Here is a 16,768-nt window from a genome sequence, read left to right on the forward strand (position 1 = left end):
CCAAGTGGTCTTAGGTGAGCTCATGATTTACAGCCTCAGTTTCTCCATGTATAAAAGGAAAGTGTTGCACATCCCGCAAATGAGGGCTTCACAAATGGTAATATTGTTCAGTGCTGACTATGTGCCCGGCACTAAGCTAAGCACTTTAAAAGGATTATTTTATTTAATCCTTGGAAGTAGATAATATTGTTATCCCGATTTTACAAATGAGGTGCCTGAGGTATGAAGACGTGAACGGTCCAGGGTTGCACAGACGGGAAATGCCAAGGCTGACTTCTAAGCCATGGGCCACTCCGCTCTCTACTTTGCTCCTTTCAGCATCATTGGAAAGCGCTTCAAGGAATGGCATAGACCACATACCAATCCAGAAATTTTCCAGACTAGGGGTCCAGATTTTCCCTCTTCTCTTGGGGGTCTGTGGCTATGCTCCCAAATGCACACACACTAGGCCACTCCCGCCACCTGCCCCGGGAGCAGGACCCCTCTGGCTCAGGCCTCCCTGGCTGCGCGGCACCTGGGTGCCCCTCCCCCCACCCAGCAGCAGTTGCAACACAGCGGAGCTTGGTCTGCCAACTGAACCCAGGACACGCGGTGCACAGCTGGTGGCAGGAGGCTCAGATTTCTGATGCACTGAACACCATGGAGGAGCCCTGTCACACGACCATTATGAAATCACATGCTCGATGCTGATTTTTCTAGCAGAAGTGTGTGGACTATTTAAAACTTCCCTCCCGCAACCCCCCCACCCCCCCGCCCCGGCTGGGGGTCAAGTTCAGCTTGGGGAATATTGGCCATATGTCATTTGCCGTCATTATTTTCTTTGCAAAATTAGCAAAAAACACACAGAAACTGGCTGGCAGAGGACAATTTCTACAATTGCTGACAGCATGTGTACCAAATGGCAGACTTGCAAAGTGTAAAAGAACGACACCAGGCCTCTCTGCTCGAACCTGGTGTTTGCAGGAAAAGAAAGCCCAAACTTAACCCACGCGGAGGCTAAGGGAATGCCTCTTTCACTACTAGGATTCCTCTTAGGTATCAGAGCTAACTTGCCAAAGCAGAAGCAAAGGTCTAAAAGGTCTTACCACAGAATATCTTTGGGGTGCTGTCTGAAACATGGTTTTAAAATATACCACACTGCTGAGGATTCACTGGAAACAGTGGTCATTTAACACATTTCCTAACTGTGAAATTAATAAGAGCTGTCAATCTTCACATTTCATGATTTGGGTCTGTCTTTTGTGTGTAAGCCAAAAATAAATAAGGAATACTACATTAAAGGAAACAAAAATGTCCTGATACTTTAAAGTATCTGGAATAAGGTTGCAATTGGTGAACTTCCCTGAAATTCAAGAGTGTTTGTATGCAATTGTTAGATCAGTATCTGCGCGATTAAAAGAACTAAACTGGGTTAAGAAAAGCCTGATATCCACTAAAACCTAATTGGAAGGAAGAGAAAAAAAAAGAATTATACGTATGACTTTTAAGATGTTTTGAAAAACTTCTCCCTATAAAGAGGCCTTTTAAAGAGGGCAAACACTGAAGATTTGCTAATAAAGAGAGGATATCTTTCCACCAAAGAAGTCATTAACACACTGTGGGGTGTAGATCAAGGCTTAGGGAAAACATTTTTTGGTCTTTTTATGTTCAGATATTCTCTTTACAAAACACTGCTTCCTTTGGTTAAAAAATCAAAATTAAATTTAAACAATTTCATAGCATTGCAAACTGTTTTTATTAAAGAAAAAAAAAAAAAAAACAATAAAAAACCCAGGAGCTTAGTGCATCAATATAATAGGAGCAAACTTCCTTAAAAGAAGGAATACTTTGGGAAAACTTGCCCTGGACACATATTGAATGATTGGAAGTTGTGACAGACCCTACAAAACTAACTTTTCTCCTTATAAATATTGAAAAAAACACCGACAGATGCAAATGAACTCCTGAACTCAATCCTTGGTCTTTAAAATGTATTTCAATAGAATAGCCAATGTATCATCTAAGTATGAAGAAGATGTACAGTAATAGCATTCTGAAAAACGAATTAAGAACACGTTGTCATCAACTCCAGCAAAAATAATAAAGGTAGAAAAGATTAAGAGGCAAGCATATCTTTCAGAATTGTAAAATGGGTTTATAGGTCTTCTAATAACAACTTTTACTCAAACCTTACATAAATAGGCTTAGATGATACAAATATTATGTGGGCTGTGTGGACACTCCCAGGTTCCTAATCATGTTTAGGGATTACTTGATAGAACAGAGACATTTCATTCCAATTGGGCCGGGGGATTACAGCAAAGAAACATCTAATATTCCATTTTTTAATTTCATGCATTTTTTATTTACCTTTAATGATGCTGTATATATTCATCATCCTGAAATATTAAAACAGTATGAAAAAAGTAATAAATTGGTGGAAAATTTAGGGAATAGGAATGCAACAGCACGCAAATCATACACTATCAAGTGCTTGATACACATTTAAAATTACTGCCTACTACGGCAAAGCCAAATTCCTAGCAGATTTCTGAAGCACAAAGTCACAATAAGAAGATCAGCAGAACAGACTGAAATAATAGAATATTCATCCCTCTAATCCATATGCAATTCTTTAGGGCTTTTTTTTTTTTTTTTTAACAATGCATATGAGGTCTGACTGTATTCAGGATTTAAATAAGTTGTCTCTCTCCTTCCTGCTCCTCTCTATTTTTATGTAAAAAAAATGTATATACAGTTATCATTTCTGCACTGTTGCACCCACGAAGACAAGGTGAGCACATTCTCTCACACCTCAAATGAAACAAAGGCATTTTTAAACAACAAAAGTGTTAGAAGAAATACCGATCACTCAGCCCACTAAAGCCTCCTGAAACAGCTTTTTGGGAAGAAGGAAAGTTGGTGTCATTCATGGGGGGCATGAAGTGATGCTTTTGTCCTTTAATTACCAATTAATGGATTGATATAATGTTACATTTAAATACCGACAAGAAGTGCTAAGGGCATTTCATCGTTGCTCATTCACCTTCCCTTGCAGAGAGATGAGACTGTCTACTGGGCATTAATAAATATCGTAACAAGGAATAGAAAATCACAGAGGCAGAAGCCTCCATCACCTGGCTTGGCATGAACATTTCTGGGAGAGCCCCTGGAAGTCTGAGAGAGGGCAGGACACACTGGACATGCGATGTCCGGCACTAAGATCCCCGGGCAGACGCCTCGCAGCCCGTGTTCTAACTGCCCCATGTTCACAGCAGTCATCCTGCAGCAGGAATGGTGTTTTTACAATGACTTTCTTTCGATTTCTTTGTATATTCTGATTTATTTTTCTTTAATGAACACTTACTACCTTATAACAAGGAGGAAAACCAAGAAAAGAGAAACTACTTAAAATGCTACCTATTCCTTAAAGCCTCACACATATCTCCTTCTTTAAGAGGCTTTCTTCCATTCACGCAAAAGAATGGTCCCTCCTTTTTTTTTTCCTAAAGATTTTATTTTCAAGTAATCTCTGCACCCAGCGTGGGGCTCAAACTCACAACCCCACGATCAAAAGTTGCATGCTCAACTGACAGAGCCAGCCAGGTGCCACCCTCCCCCCCCAGCCCCGTCCCTCCTTTATGCTAATGTTGCTAGCAAATTTCTTATGCCCAAATCATATTCTGCCTTGTGATATGGTCCTTTGCCTTATAAGCATGACTTTTATAAGATTAAGTCCCTTCAGGACAAAGGCTGGGCCTTCTTTTCTATTATTTTCTCTCTTCTAGTACTCATCATGACTCTTACCACCTAGTAGGTATTTAATAATTTGTTGTTGTTGTTGAATTGATTAAAACTAGTTTTATTAAGTGTTTTTATTTCTGTTACACTCACTGTTTTTCAGCTCACTACTCCACTTAGACAATTCTGCCAATTGTAGATGCGCTTAGTTACCATGAATGACATGAAATACAGAGATGTAACACCTTCTAGAAAATCAGCTGGAGGGGGACCTGCATGCCCTACCACTTCAAACACTGACCCGAACAGAAAAGGCGGTGTGCAGCTCTGCAGAAAAATGAAAACATTTACAGGATGTGGAGCAGAGACAAACAATAAAAGGTTAGAAATAAAAGTTCCCATTTTCACCAAACAATAGCAAAATGTATAGGAGATGATGGGGGTATGTGGCAGAGAGAAGAAAAGAGTTCTTCGTTCCACCTAGGAGAGAGAAATAGGAGTTTCTTTGGGGGAAGAGATGCAGCTACACCCAAATTTAATAAGTATAAAACCATAGCCTGGTAAAACTTTAATTGAGAAGAAAAGCCTTAAGGAAATTCTCACATTCCAGACTACAGCTCTTAAAATCCTTTGCCAACCCCTCTCTGCCATTTGCCTGGTAGTCACACGTCACCATTTCTCTCTAGCTCTCATGATACATTCCAGAGTCAAGATAAGCTGAGAATCCATCCGATTTTAATCCAGTTCCTTCCTGACATTTTATAGCTTATTCTTTCATTCCTCTTGAAAGACATTAAAACACTTGAGAGGCAAGATATTCAAAAGATGGAGCGATGAATGCAAGAGGAAAAGAGGAGAAAGAACTTGTTAAAGCTGATGTAAACTGCAGAAAAAAAAAAACAAAGCTAATGTCTTCTTATTCCCTCTCTGTCTTATGTCAGAACGAACTGCCTTCAATTCTAAAGATGATTGAAGACCATCTTTTTTTTTTTTTTTTCCAGTTCAACTTCCTATTCCAGTAAGCCTTTGGACTCTAGGCAATCATTCAAGAATTCAGGAGCGTTCTCAAGTTCTTGTGTGAACCAAGATGTGTCAGTCTACAGCAGGTGTTTCAGTTGCTCCGAGATTCTCTGCCGAGTACACCCAGCATTTGGCTCAAGCTTCTTCCAGACAATACATGGTTTTGCAATTAGCCACCCAGACTTGTTAGGGTTAATAAATTACCTGATATTTATAACTGGTGACAAGAGGACAAGGTGTCACAGATGAGGGGGCAGAGAAAGTGATAAGATTTTGCTAATTTAAAATTCGATGCCAAGTGCCAACTCCATTCACGAAAGCTTGTCTTCCTTTTCCCTTAGAAGTATTCCTTTCCTTGTCTATAGGTTCTCTCCTTAGGATTTCAGGAACTGTGCTTTCCCTACCTTTGAGGGTGAGGAGGTTAGGAGTTCTAACTGTGTGTGGCACAAACATACCCATCTTTGGAAACTCTGGCATAGTAAGTCACAGGATATCAGACTGGGATCATTTTACTTTCTCTATAAAGATGGAGATGTATTTTTTTAGAGTTGTTTGAGGTTGACATTATTTGATAGTGAATTTCAACCTGTGCCACGTTTCTAAAATGGAATTTCCTTATGAAATAATGATATTTTCTAAAAGTCTAAATGGATGACAAATTATATAAAATAACACTTGGAGGAAACCAATTTTTAACAAACCCAACTAAAATCACCTCAAGTGTAAAAAAAAGATGATGAATAACAACAGAAAATTTATCACTTGAAAACAAAGAATGGTATCAAGGTTGTAACTGTACTTCTTGGCAAAACGCTCACACATTAATAAATTTAAAGAAAGAGAGATTGTGGGACACCTGGGTGGCTCAGTCGGTTAAGCGTCTGCCTTCGGCTCAGGTCATGATCCCAGGGTCCTGGGATTGAGTCCCACATTGGGTTCCCTGCTCAGCGGGGAGTCTGCTTCTCCCTCTCCCTTTGGCCCTCCCTCTGCTCGTGCTCTCTCTCTCTCTTTCTTTCTCTCAAGTAAATAAATAAAATCTTAAAAAGAAAGAAAGAAAGAGAGATTGTACTGAAAGTAGTAAATATTTTTTTCCCAGTCCTTCCCTCTTCAGCCAATCAAACCCACTGGCACACATGTACTTGTTGTTTAACAAAGTGAATTACGCAGGTGTGTGGAAGGCTTATCTGTAAGTCATCAAGGATTTATGCTACTCCTTAGGCTTGGGCTGCTTCCGGGTATCACGGATTATCACTGTGTTCCTTCATTTGTTTATATAAATGGGCCAATGGCTGTTGAAACACTTCAGAGCGCTTAACTAAAGCAAACAAAGCTCTTGAACTTTAAATATCCAACAAGAGGAGCGATTGACAAGTAAGACTACTTAGCAAATCTCAGTATCATTTGGAACCTTAATACAATCTTCCAGATCTACAAAGAAGGCACACAACCCAGACATTTATCTTAACTTAGGCTCCACGTAGAAGACACTATCCTGATTTGAGAACAATTTTAAAATATAATGCTGCCATCTAGTAGTTTTGCTTGCTTTCTTTAATTGTTGCTGAGACTGAAGATGGGTCTACCCACACAGAGAAGGGAAAGAGGGTGTTGGCTCCTATCTTAGCCTTCTAGCTTTTTGATTCCCTCTCACTCTTCACTGCTTAAACTCAAAGATATTTCAGAGGGAAATCTTGTGATGGGAAACTTAGATTAACATCACAGTACCTGGATCTCTGTCCCAGCACTCTCATTATCTGAAAGACTGTGCACAACTCACCATCCTTCCCTGAGAACCATGTCTCTGATCTGTAAAAGGTGGGAACAGGATTGAATGCAAAGGTCCCCTTCAATTCTACTAGCCAATTATTCTACTATTTAATGTATTTACAATAATGAAATCAATTATTTGATTTATATTGGTAGCTAGAGAAAGAAGGCCACAGTACTGTTGCATATAAGGTTATATAAACTATTCCCAAACAGTAGCAATGGTTTCTTTGTGTTGTTTCTTTTATGTTTAGAAAGAAACTAATCGTATGTCTCTCTGGTGATTTTTGGAGATGTTAATATCATGATTGCATCGGGGATGTTGGAGAATCATTCTTGTATCTCCCTCTGGAATTCCGTATCTTACTATAGTTACTTGAATATGGCTTTGCTCTAGTGCCAGGAGGAAAAACACAAAAGAAAACACATTCTTTTTAAGAAATTTGAATCACTTCATCTCATTTCCATTTTCCTTTCCAGGCTGACAAATATGTTGAATTTCAGTTCTTCCCGAACTTTCAGGTTTTCTCATTCAACCGACTGTCTTATCTTCTCACCTGGAGTGTTAGAGCGACCAGGTTTCTGGTGGGAATGCAAGCTTTCTTTACAGGGTTCAAGGCATTAGCCTGCAAGAGATTTCTCAGGAAAATGCAAAACTTCCGGCTAGCGGACTGTGATTTCATCACCTATTGTTCAAAAAGCATTGCAGTTGTGATTGCTTCGGCAGCCCATATACTAAAATTGGAATGATACAGAGAAGATTAGCATGGGGCCTGCACAAGGATGATGCACAGATTTGTGACACATTCCAGATCTTTCTCTATGGCCACACCACCCTGAACATGCCGGGTCTTGTCTGATCTGGGAAGCTAAGCAGGGGGGAAAGACTGCTTAGTTATACCCAGGTGCTGTAGGCTTCACAAAAAAAAAAAAAAGTACAAAGCATTAAAGTAATATTCCCAACTTTTGCTACTTATCCACTGCCCTCCATTACAATGACCACGTTCATTTTGTTTACACCCTTTACAGGCTCCCAGCTGCAAGACATTCCTCTTCTTTATCCTTTTCCTGATAGAACCACATGCACACCTAACTGTGGAGCGAAGTCCAAACCAGCTGGGAAACGAGATTCCTTGCCCCACATTCCTCAAGAACTGCCATTTTAGGGAGCAATGGCAAGGTCTTGTCACGTGCTTCTCTGTGTTTTAAGCTTCTTTTTCTTCTTCTTCTTCTTTTTTTTTATGGTAAAAGCCTGTATTAGAGAGAGTTTGAACCACTGAATGATAAAATGTAGTCTTAGGCACAGATGCTGCAGGGAATAGCTTTTGAAATTCTCCAACATACTAAGTTATAATTGGGTTTTAATGCATTAAATGGCTGAGTAATTTAAATGTTAGGAAAAGAAAACAGTCTTTCCTAGAGTTTATGAAGTGGGAAGCCTATTTCTTATAATGATTAACTGTGAGTCATCATTTCAAACACAAGCATCCGTTTGCGTATGCTCCAGATAAGGCGTGCTGAACGCACACAACAATTTACCAAACTAGTGTCTTATGCTGATGGCTGCTGCACATTTTATCTGTGAAATGAAGATGGGAAGTAACAAACCAAGCACCATGTTGAATTTGCTGTCTACCTGCTCCACCCTACTCAAAGAAGAATACTGTTTTAAAAGCATATATTCAATGTCTGCCTGCATCCGGTCCTGCTTGAAGAGAGAGACTGTACTAGGATTAGGAGGTCAACAGCCTAGAGAATTTGTCACGGTGGCCTGGAGGCCTAGTCTTGATAACTTGATCCATCTGGCTGCTTCTTACAGAAGCCTCTCTTTATCATCAGGTTTGGGCCCCACACCACGAAAATCATGAGAGTCATGGTGGGCCCTCTTCCGCACTTCATGACCAGGGATGCAGAAAATGTGGGCAAAGTTACCCCTACAGATCACTTCTGAAAGCTCTGGGCCAAGAGACAAGTCCTTCTTGTACATTCTTCCTGCCCTTTAAGGCAAGGTTTGAACGGAGAAATCCTTGCCCTGAGCCTCAGAAGAACAGTATGTGGGAATGAGCTGTTTACCACTCAAAACCACTACTGTTTACATATGTGAATAGTGCTTAGATGTTCTCCTGGTAAAAAGAACACAGAAAAACATGGGTAATAATACCCACACTGAGTTGCTGTAAGTGTCCAACAGGATAATGCAGGCAAAGACAGTGTAAGGAGCTTTGCAAATGCAATGTTATCATAAGGGAAACGAGGCCTCTGAATTTGTTAGCAATGCTTCAGAGACTGAAAGAAGGAAAAGACAGCCTGAAAATGTAAGATGGTGGATTCCAAGTTATACTGAATGTAACACAAAGAAGCTAATAAAGAATGAGACAAGTCAGTTTGGTTCATATTGATGCTGGAAGGATGGACAGTCGGTAGAACTTAGCAGCTCTGGGTTCAATCCAGTGTCTGCCCCCAAATAGCTGTGTGATCTCAGTGAGGTTGCATATACTCTAGAAAGCCTTTTAAATAGAGGAAGACTTAAAGTAATATATCTCCTTGGCATCAGCATCCTAACAAGGACCCTCTGGAAACATAATGGTACAGTATCCTCAGACTAGTACTGAAAGGTACATAGTCTTAGGCAGATGAGTCTCCCATTACCAGCTGAGTCCCAGATTCTAACAGATTCCATTAGCTCTTCTGTGGCAAGTCCTTCCCAACCAAGGGAGCCAACCTATTGTCTCAGTTGAAGGGTCAATCAATGTCAATTCTGTAGCATATAGCCGGGAGCATAAATTCCCACTCGAGTTTCTTATATTTCCCTTGCTAACAAAACTGGAGAACAGCAATATTAACCTAAATATTCTCATATGTTGAGATGTAAAGGGAGAGCAGATAGAGTTACTTTGAATTTAAGCTGAGTGTTAATGATAAAGTGTTCAAGTCACCATGATCTAAGCAAATGTTGAAGGAAAAAACACACACATGCACAGAGACACAGAGACGGTGTGCAATCAGTAAGTCAACGCACATTGGCTAAAGTACAGTCTAGTACAACACATTTATCTGGATTTGTAAACAAATAATACAGTGAACTGTAGTATCAGAATCAAATGCGCGGTGCGGAATAACGCATGCTGGCAAACCTACTGACCTTGAGTGGGAAGTCCCCGCTGTGTGATCTGAGCTTGCCAGTTCTATCGAGCGCCACTTACCACTTGGCTCAGGAGTCACGACAGGTGATAAGCAGAGGTTAGTGATAATACCGCTATTACATTATTCGAATATTATTGGCTATCATGTGAAAATTGCTTTAGAAGCATTTCTCAATTTAATTTCATCCTTATACTATTAAGCTTTTAGGGTGAATATTATTGATCCCATTTTACAGATAAGGAAACTGAGAGTTTAAGGGACCTCATGTTTCTGAATCCAAAGGTCTCGCTCTTAATTTTAGGCCATACTACATAAATTCCAATCTCAGGTTGGATCCCAGAGTCTTTTTTTTTTTAATTTTTTTTAATTTTTAATTTTTATTTTTTTAATCTTTTTAAAAGATTTTATTTATTTGAGAGAGAGCAAGTGAGGATGAGCAGGGGGAAGGGCAGAGGGAGAGGGAGAAGCAGGCTCCCTGCTGAGGACCCTGAGATCATGACCAGAGCCAAAGGCAGATGCTTAACAGACTGAGCCACCCCGGTGGCTCTGGATCCCAGAGTCCTCAGTAAAATGATCCTAGATTATGTCTGGTCCTTAATTCAGAAAGGAACTTGAAATTATTCCTTTGTACGTTTCCATAGTTTCATTCTAGAAGGGCTTGGAAAGCTCCGCAATGATCAACTGACCAAGTGGCCGTTGGTTAGTAACCTTCAATACCTACAACTGGGGCAGAATTTTCGTGAGAGCGCTTTAAGTTCTTCTCTCATTCCCAGCTATATCAGAAGGAGACTGACCCTCACTGCCTGTCACAGACTTTGACATTGAAGTATTGATTGCTTCAAAACTGCAAGAAAAATACAGCTCAGATTTACAGGTTATGATCATAAAAAAACCTTGGAAGAATTATTTATACTAAATGATAATAGTGTAAAATTCTGCGGATAAAGGAATTATGGTGATGTTCATTTTCTTCTTTAGGTTGGTCTGTATTCTTAAAATATTTTACAGTAGATATGCATTATCTTGTTACTGGAAAAGTTATGTTAAAAATAACATGGTCGGGGGCGCCTGGGTGGCTCAGTTGGTTAAGTGACTGCCTTCGGCTCAGGTCATGATCCTGGAGTCCCTGGATCGAGTCCCGCATCGGGCTCCCTGCTCGGCAGGGAGCCTGCTTCTCCCTCTGACCCTCCCCCTTCTCATGTGCTCTCTCTCTCATTCTCTCTGTCTCAAATAAATAAATAAAATCTTTAAAAAAAAAAAAATAATAATAACATGGTCATACACTGGTCTGATGATTTTATTTAAAAATAAGTCTCTAAAATGTTCTCTCTTATTGTAACAAGACACACCTTATTCTGTGCTGGTTTTTTAAACTTATTAAAATGTGATCTGTAGTTACGTCATATTTATTTTGATTTCTATCATCTGAGAGTAACTGTGGGGAATGCTGTGATAAAATCCGAGCTCTGTCCCTCACTAACTGCATGACCTAGAGTAATTTAACCTCCCCATGAATAATGATACAATTTCCTTGCAGTGAGGTGAAGTTTCTTAAAATTCTCTATCCCTCCATAGTTTTTCTTCCCTCTTGTTTAATATAGAACTTATTTCATATAAGCCATTTGACACTCAGCCTTTCTTAAATTGACTTTTTGCGTGTTACTCTGTTCCACCAACTGGTCAAATGAATAGAAGGGTACACAGCTCTGTCTATAGTGTCAGGTTGAATGTATGGAGAATGTGAAAAGTAAATGAGACCTGGTCGCTCACAATCAAGTAGGGCCTAATAGATTCATATAAATAACCATAAATACAAGTTAAATGCTAAGGGAAATTGGGGAAAGGGAAGGTTAATTCCAAACAGAACTGGAAGCCACAAAGACTTTATATATAGCGTAGCATTGAAGAAGGGCCCTGAAAGATGGACAGTGTTTCACAGGCTGAAAAATGGGGGCATGATCAAGAAAAAGTATGAACGTTTGCATTCTCTTTACATCTCTAGCTCTTAGTATTGTGCTTACACAAATCATCTTCCACTGTTTCATTGCTCATTATTCTCTGCTTAAACCTTTAGTCTTAGTTGGTTGAAATTAACAATGATGGAACATCTCTCATGCCCAAGAAAGAACCAGATTTTGAATTTGGGAGCTATTTCCCAGAGGGAGGAGAGTTTGGCCAGAGCCTGGGACCTTTATAGCCCTCTTAGCTATGCAGGAAACAGATTCTTTTGATACATGACAAAGCCAAATTTTTATCCATATTCTGCAAAGGATAGAAGGCAAGTTGTGTTTTTGTTTGGTTGATGTGAGCTTAAAACTCTGAAAATACCTTAACGTAAGGATGTTTTTACCTGCTTTCTGTTTGGTTGGTTGGGTTTTTCTGCAAAGTGCCTCCTTCCCCAAAGAAAGGTATGCAGCGGCAAATGGAAGCCACGTTACCTAACCTATGTTTTCATTTTTTTAAAGACTTTATTTGTTTGAGAGAGAAAGAGAGAGAGAGTGAGCAGGGGGAGGAGCAGAGAGAGAAGCAGACTCCCTGCTGAGCAGGGAGCCAGACATGGGGCTGGATCCCAAGACCCCAGGATCATGACCTGAGCAGAAGGCAGATGCCTAACAGACTGAGCCACCCAGGTGCCTCACCTAACCTATATTTTCACATCTGCCAGGTGGGGATGCTTATAGTATCTACATCAGAGGATTACTATTCAAAGTATTTAGCAACAGTAAAACCTTAACAAACGTTTAAGACAAAGGAATGCATGTGCCTTCTCAATAAAATAATCTATTCTTGGGGGTGGAGGAGGCACAACAAGCTCTTTTTTTTTTTTTTTTTAAAGATTTTATTTATTCATTTGAGACACAGAGATAGAGAGAGAGAGAGAGAAAGCATGAGCAGGGAGAGAGGCAGAGAGAGAGGTAGAAGCAGGCTCCTCGCTGAGCCAGGAGCCCAATGTGGGGCCCAATCCCAGGACTCTGGGATCATGACCTGAGCCGAAGGCAGATGCTTAACCATCTGAGCCACCCAGGCGCCCCAACCAGCTCTTTTCTTTAACATTTTAGAGACCTCTTGTTGTTTCTATATGTATTGGCATTTGTATTCTCTACAAGTAGAAAAACCTAGGCACAGTGCATTAACCCCCAAATGAAAAACTGGCCATAAGGAAGTTATTTTACATTTTTTTAATGTCTAATTAACAGGTGAAACCAAAGGCTGTATTTCAGTGACCAGTAACTTCGCTACTGCATTTTCAGTGATGCTGGAATCGGTATGTAAAGAATGCTGTTCTCTCTCCAGTGGTACACCATTTATCCTTACTCTTTTATTAACCCATCGTCTTACTCTACATTGTTTTTATAACAGCTGATTGTGGTACGCAGCTTAGTGAACATTTGTCAACTCCCTGGTATCCCATGGTTAGGGATATAAATGCAGCATTAAGGATCATCCTATTTAATACGGAATATGCACACAGCAAAGGGGCTCAAGACCTTGTTAAAGAGAGGAAAAACAATGGGAAATAGGTATATGCCTAAATGACACTTAACAGAAGATGAAGCTGTCTCAATAAATATGAATCCCATTGATAGAATGACCACGGTTTCATTGTCTAATCAACAGCCCGTTTGATATTAACCTGTGAAATGTATCCTTTCACTAACACTATAACCATTACTTAAAGAACACCAGAGTTCCTGCCACACTGGAGCATATACATATGCATATGCAAGGAGAAATATGCGTAAACAAGGAGAAATCTCCAAGGATAGGAGTGATTGGGCTGGTTGTGTTCAACCAGCTGGCTGCTGGATGATGTTCATCATCATCATCATCATCATCCTCGTCACCGCCACCATCACAAGAGGGCCGTTCACTGAGCACTAACCGAGCACTGTGCTAAATTCCTTGAGAAATGTTTTCACTTAATTCCCTACAACTACGCTATTCCCATTTTACAGATGAGGAAAATGAGGCAGAACAAGGTTAAGCGGCATGTTTAAGCTCACGGCTAAGAAGCGAGGAAGTCACGATTTGAACAGAGACCTGACTCACTCCCAAAAACCTCACTGTTAACCACCCTACTTCACCGTCTTCTCACCTTTTAGAGGATTTACGGGACTAAGCAGTAACTAAAATAGCAGCAAACTCAATAATACAAAAACTGCGGTCTCAGTAAAGGCCTGCAAAAAGGCCATGTTTTGAAATGAAAGCATCAATGCGCCGACGGAAAACACACACACATCTACTCGGGAATTTTATTAGCATTTTCTTCCCTGCTGCAACTTTTAATGCGGCTCAACAATGTATTCATTGCAAGGTGCCATTAGGGCTGGGCTCACTTCAAGTGTTACCAATTCATGAGCACATTAATAACATAGTTAATATGAAGTGTTTAGAGCCTCCACATCAGTGACAAATACGACTCAGCCAAATTTCCTGACCACTGAGGCCACGGAGGAACAATTTGGTAGATTTCATCAACAGTTCTAATTATGTTCCTGTCAAGTCGAGAACGAAGTAATCCATAACTGGGGGGTGCTGGAAGACAGTGGCACAGAAGAGTAATTTATGCCCCAGACACGGGGTCCTTTTTGTAGTTAGTGTGCACAACGCTTGACTAACAAGTGGGTTCAAAAAGGAATGTATTAGGGAAAACACAGCCCTCTCTGTTGGAGAGGCTTGTCAGGTGTAAGCTTATGAGGAGTTATGAGGTAATGACTTCCAGAAGTCTTGTTTATACAAGCATCTGGAGTTCAGGGCTCTTGGCGGTGTCAGAACTGCGGGTTGTAAGATGTAGGATATCGGCTCCAAGCCTCTCTCAGACTTTTTTTTTTTTTTCCCAACTGTTCCATTTGAGCCACGTCTCCAGAGAGGATTTGTGGGCAGACTTTTAAGTGTGACAGGAGGGATGCTGAATGGAGTGAGCCAATGAGGAGTCAACTTAGGGAATAGATTTTTTAAAAATAACAGTTCAATCCTCAGATAGCATTATCATCAGAGATACAAGGATATTGTTAGAAGGGGGAGAAAAGGACCCTTTTATGAAGCTATAAATAATGTGCTAATGGAATGTGCAAAGGAATTGTTGGGAACAGTAAACTGAAATGTCACAATACCCCAGCATGCTCCCACCCACACAACTGAACTATGGGACAGACAATTAGAAAAGAGTGGGGCCGGGGGGGAGGGCGTCATGCAGTTTGGAGTGATTTTCCACTGCCGTCTATATTGGGATGCAGCTCCTGTTCTCTCCAACAGGGTAATTTTATACATGGCATTCTTATTAAATATTTCAAAGGGGGGAGGGGAAGGAGGAGGAAGAGGTATGTGTCTGCTGCCTTTTTTCTCTTTTTTTAAGAGTTAAGGCTGGTAACTAGCAGCCGCTTGGTTATTATTACCGATCAGTTGTTAATTAAAATAAAATGAAGCTTTTTAAACTTCAACACCGTATTGCAAATTATGCAAAAGATACAACTAATTGCATTATTAGCAAAAATTACATTTAAAAATAGCTCCACACAAAGAACTAAAATTATCTAATCTAAACTTGCTTTTACCAAATGAAGCCTGAGGAGACAGAGCTCTGGGGAAAACAAGGGTTTTTCTGTCTCTCATTCAACAAAGAGAGAGACAGAGAGACAGAGACAAAGAGAGAATAAATCCTTAAACTTCATTACTAAATATTAATAGAAATAACAAATACATTTGAAATTACCTAAGATAAACTTTTAGATAATGATGTTAGGTCATTCTCACCCAACACAACAGGATATTCATTTGGACATAGTTAATTCTTAATCATCTACAAATAATTTTCCAGGCAATGGGTTGAAGGAAACCAGGACTCATTATTATTAATAAGGCCTTCTTAGGTTTTTAAATGTAAGGGTTGGTCAGAGATGGGGTAGAAACAAGCCCCCAAATGCTAAGAAAGATATTTGTCATTTGTCATTTGCTGGCCACTTACGTGGCATGCATATATATATATAAATATACACACACACACACACACACACACACATATATATATATATTTTTTTTTTAAGCTAGAAGACTATTATCCACTGTTCCTTTTCCCAAGTTGCTTTTTTCACCTGGGTGGATAGCTGGGAGCTGCCAGTGTCTGCAAATGAATTTTCATGTTTTATTTTGCTACACAGAGACTCCAAGGTGCCCACAGGTCCCTTTGGGCTCACTCACGCCTTATAACTGGCAATATACTAATGCAAAAGTAGAGGGTGCACTTGTCTCTGCAAGCAAGCACTACAAAATGGCTCAGTTGATATCATTTTGCATTTAGTATTTTTTGGATTAAATATTTTTCCTATCCACCCCCGCCCCATGTTTAAAGCCACCACCATCTCTCAGGAGCGGCATTTACTTTGGCAAAAGCAAAACACTATATGGATGAAAGGACAAGTATGATATGCATTTTGGGGAATTCCTTCTTGCTTAACTTGGACGGAAGCTCCCAAGCTGAATGGAAAGTTCCTTTTAACTATGCGTTTTGGCCAGGTTACCCCTGTAGGTGGAGAATACAAGCATTATTCTCCTAAACCATGAGAGAGAAAGAAGTTACTTATGGAAATGTCATCCCACTTCAGGATCATACATATAACCCTTTCAGTAAACAGTCAGGGCCTGGGGAGCATCTTATATCTAACAACTCTGGGAATAAAAGCAGCAAGCTACTTTGGTAGAATGATCATATTCGCTAATGAGTAAACTGGGTAATCTGACAGCAAGACCCCAGGCCCGGAGTCTGGCAGAAGACAAGGCTATCTCATTTTATTCTTTTTTTTTAAGATTTTATTTATTTGAGAGAGAGAGAGAGAGTAAGACAGCACAAGCAGGGGGAGTGGCAGGCAGAGGGAGAAGCAGGCTCCCCACTGAGCAAGGAGCTGGATGCAGGGTTCAAACCCAGGACCCTGGGATCATGACCTGAGCTCAAGGCAGACGCTTAACCAACTGAGCCACAGGTGTCCCCATTATCTTCTTTTTTAAAAGTCCTCCACCATCAGCTTCACTTTTTAATTTGATTTCATTTTTCTCTTAGAGGTTGTCCACCGCGATTTAGGAGAGTAACAGAACAACTGAATAGAACAACTGAACAACTGAA

General features: G+C 40.2%; 1 protein-coding gene and 1 non-coding gene across 9 annotated transcripts in view; one reads left to right on the plus strand and one right to left on the minus strand.

Annotated features, from left to right (window-relative positions):
• Positions 1–16,768, minus strand: part of ESRRG (estrogen related receptor gamma) — a 565,965-nt gene that overhangs the window by 311,011 nt on the left and 238,186 nt on the right. The window lies entirely within an intron of this gene.
• On the plus strand, positions 7,221–7,325 carry LOC118526778 (U6 spliceosomal RNA). Its single transcript, XR_004912780.1, has one exon. It is a non-coding gene; the product is annotated as a U6 spliceosomal RNA (small nuclear RNA).

Source organism: Halichoerus grypus, chromosome 7 (assembly GCF_964656455.1).
Source record: "Halichoerus grypus chromosome 7, mHalGry1.hap1.1, whole genome shotgun sequence".
NCBI classification, from domain to species: domain Eukaryota; kingdom Metazoa; phylum Chordata; class Mammalia; order Carnivora; family Phocidae; genus Halichoerus; species Halichoerus grypus.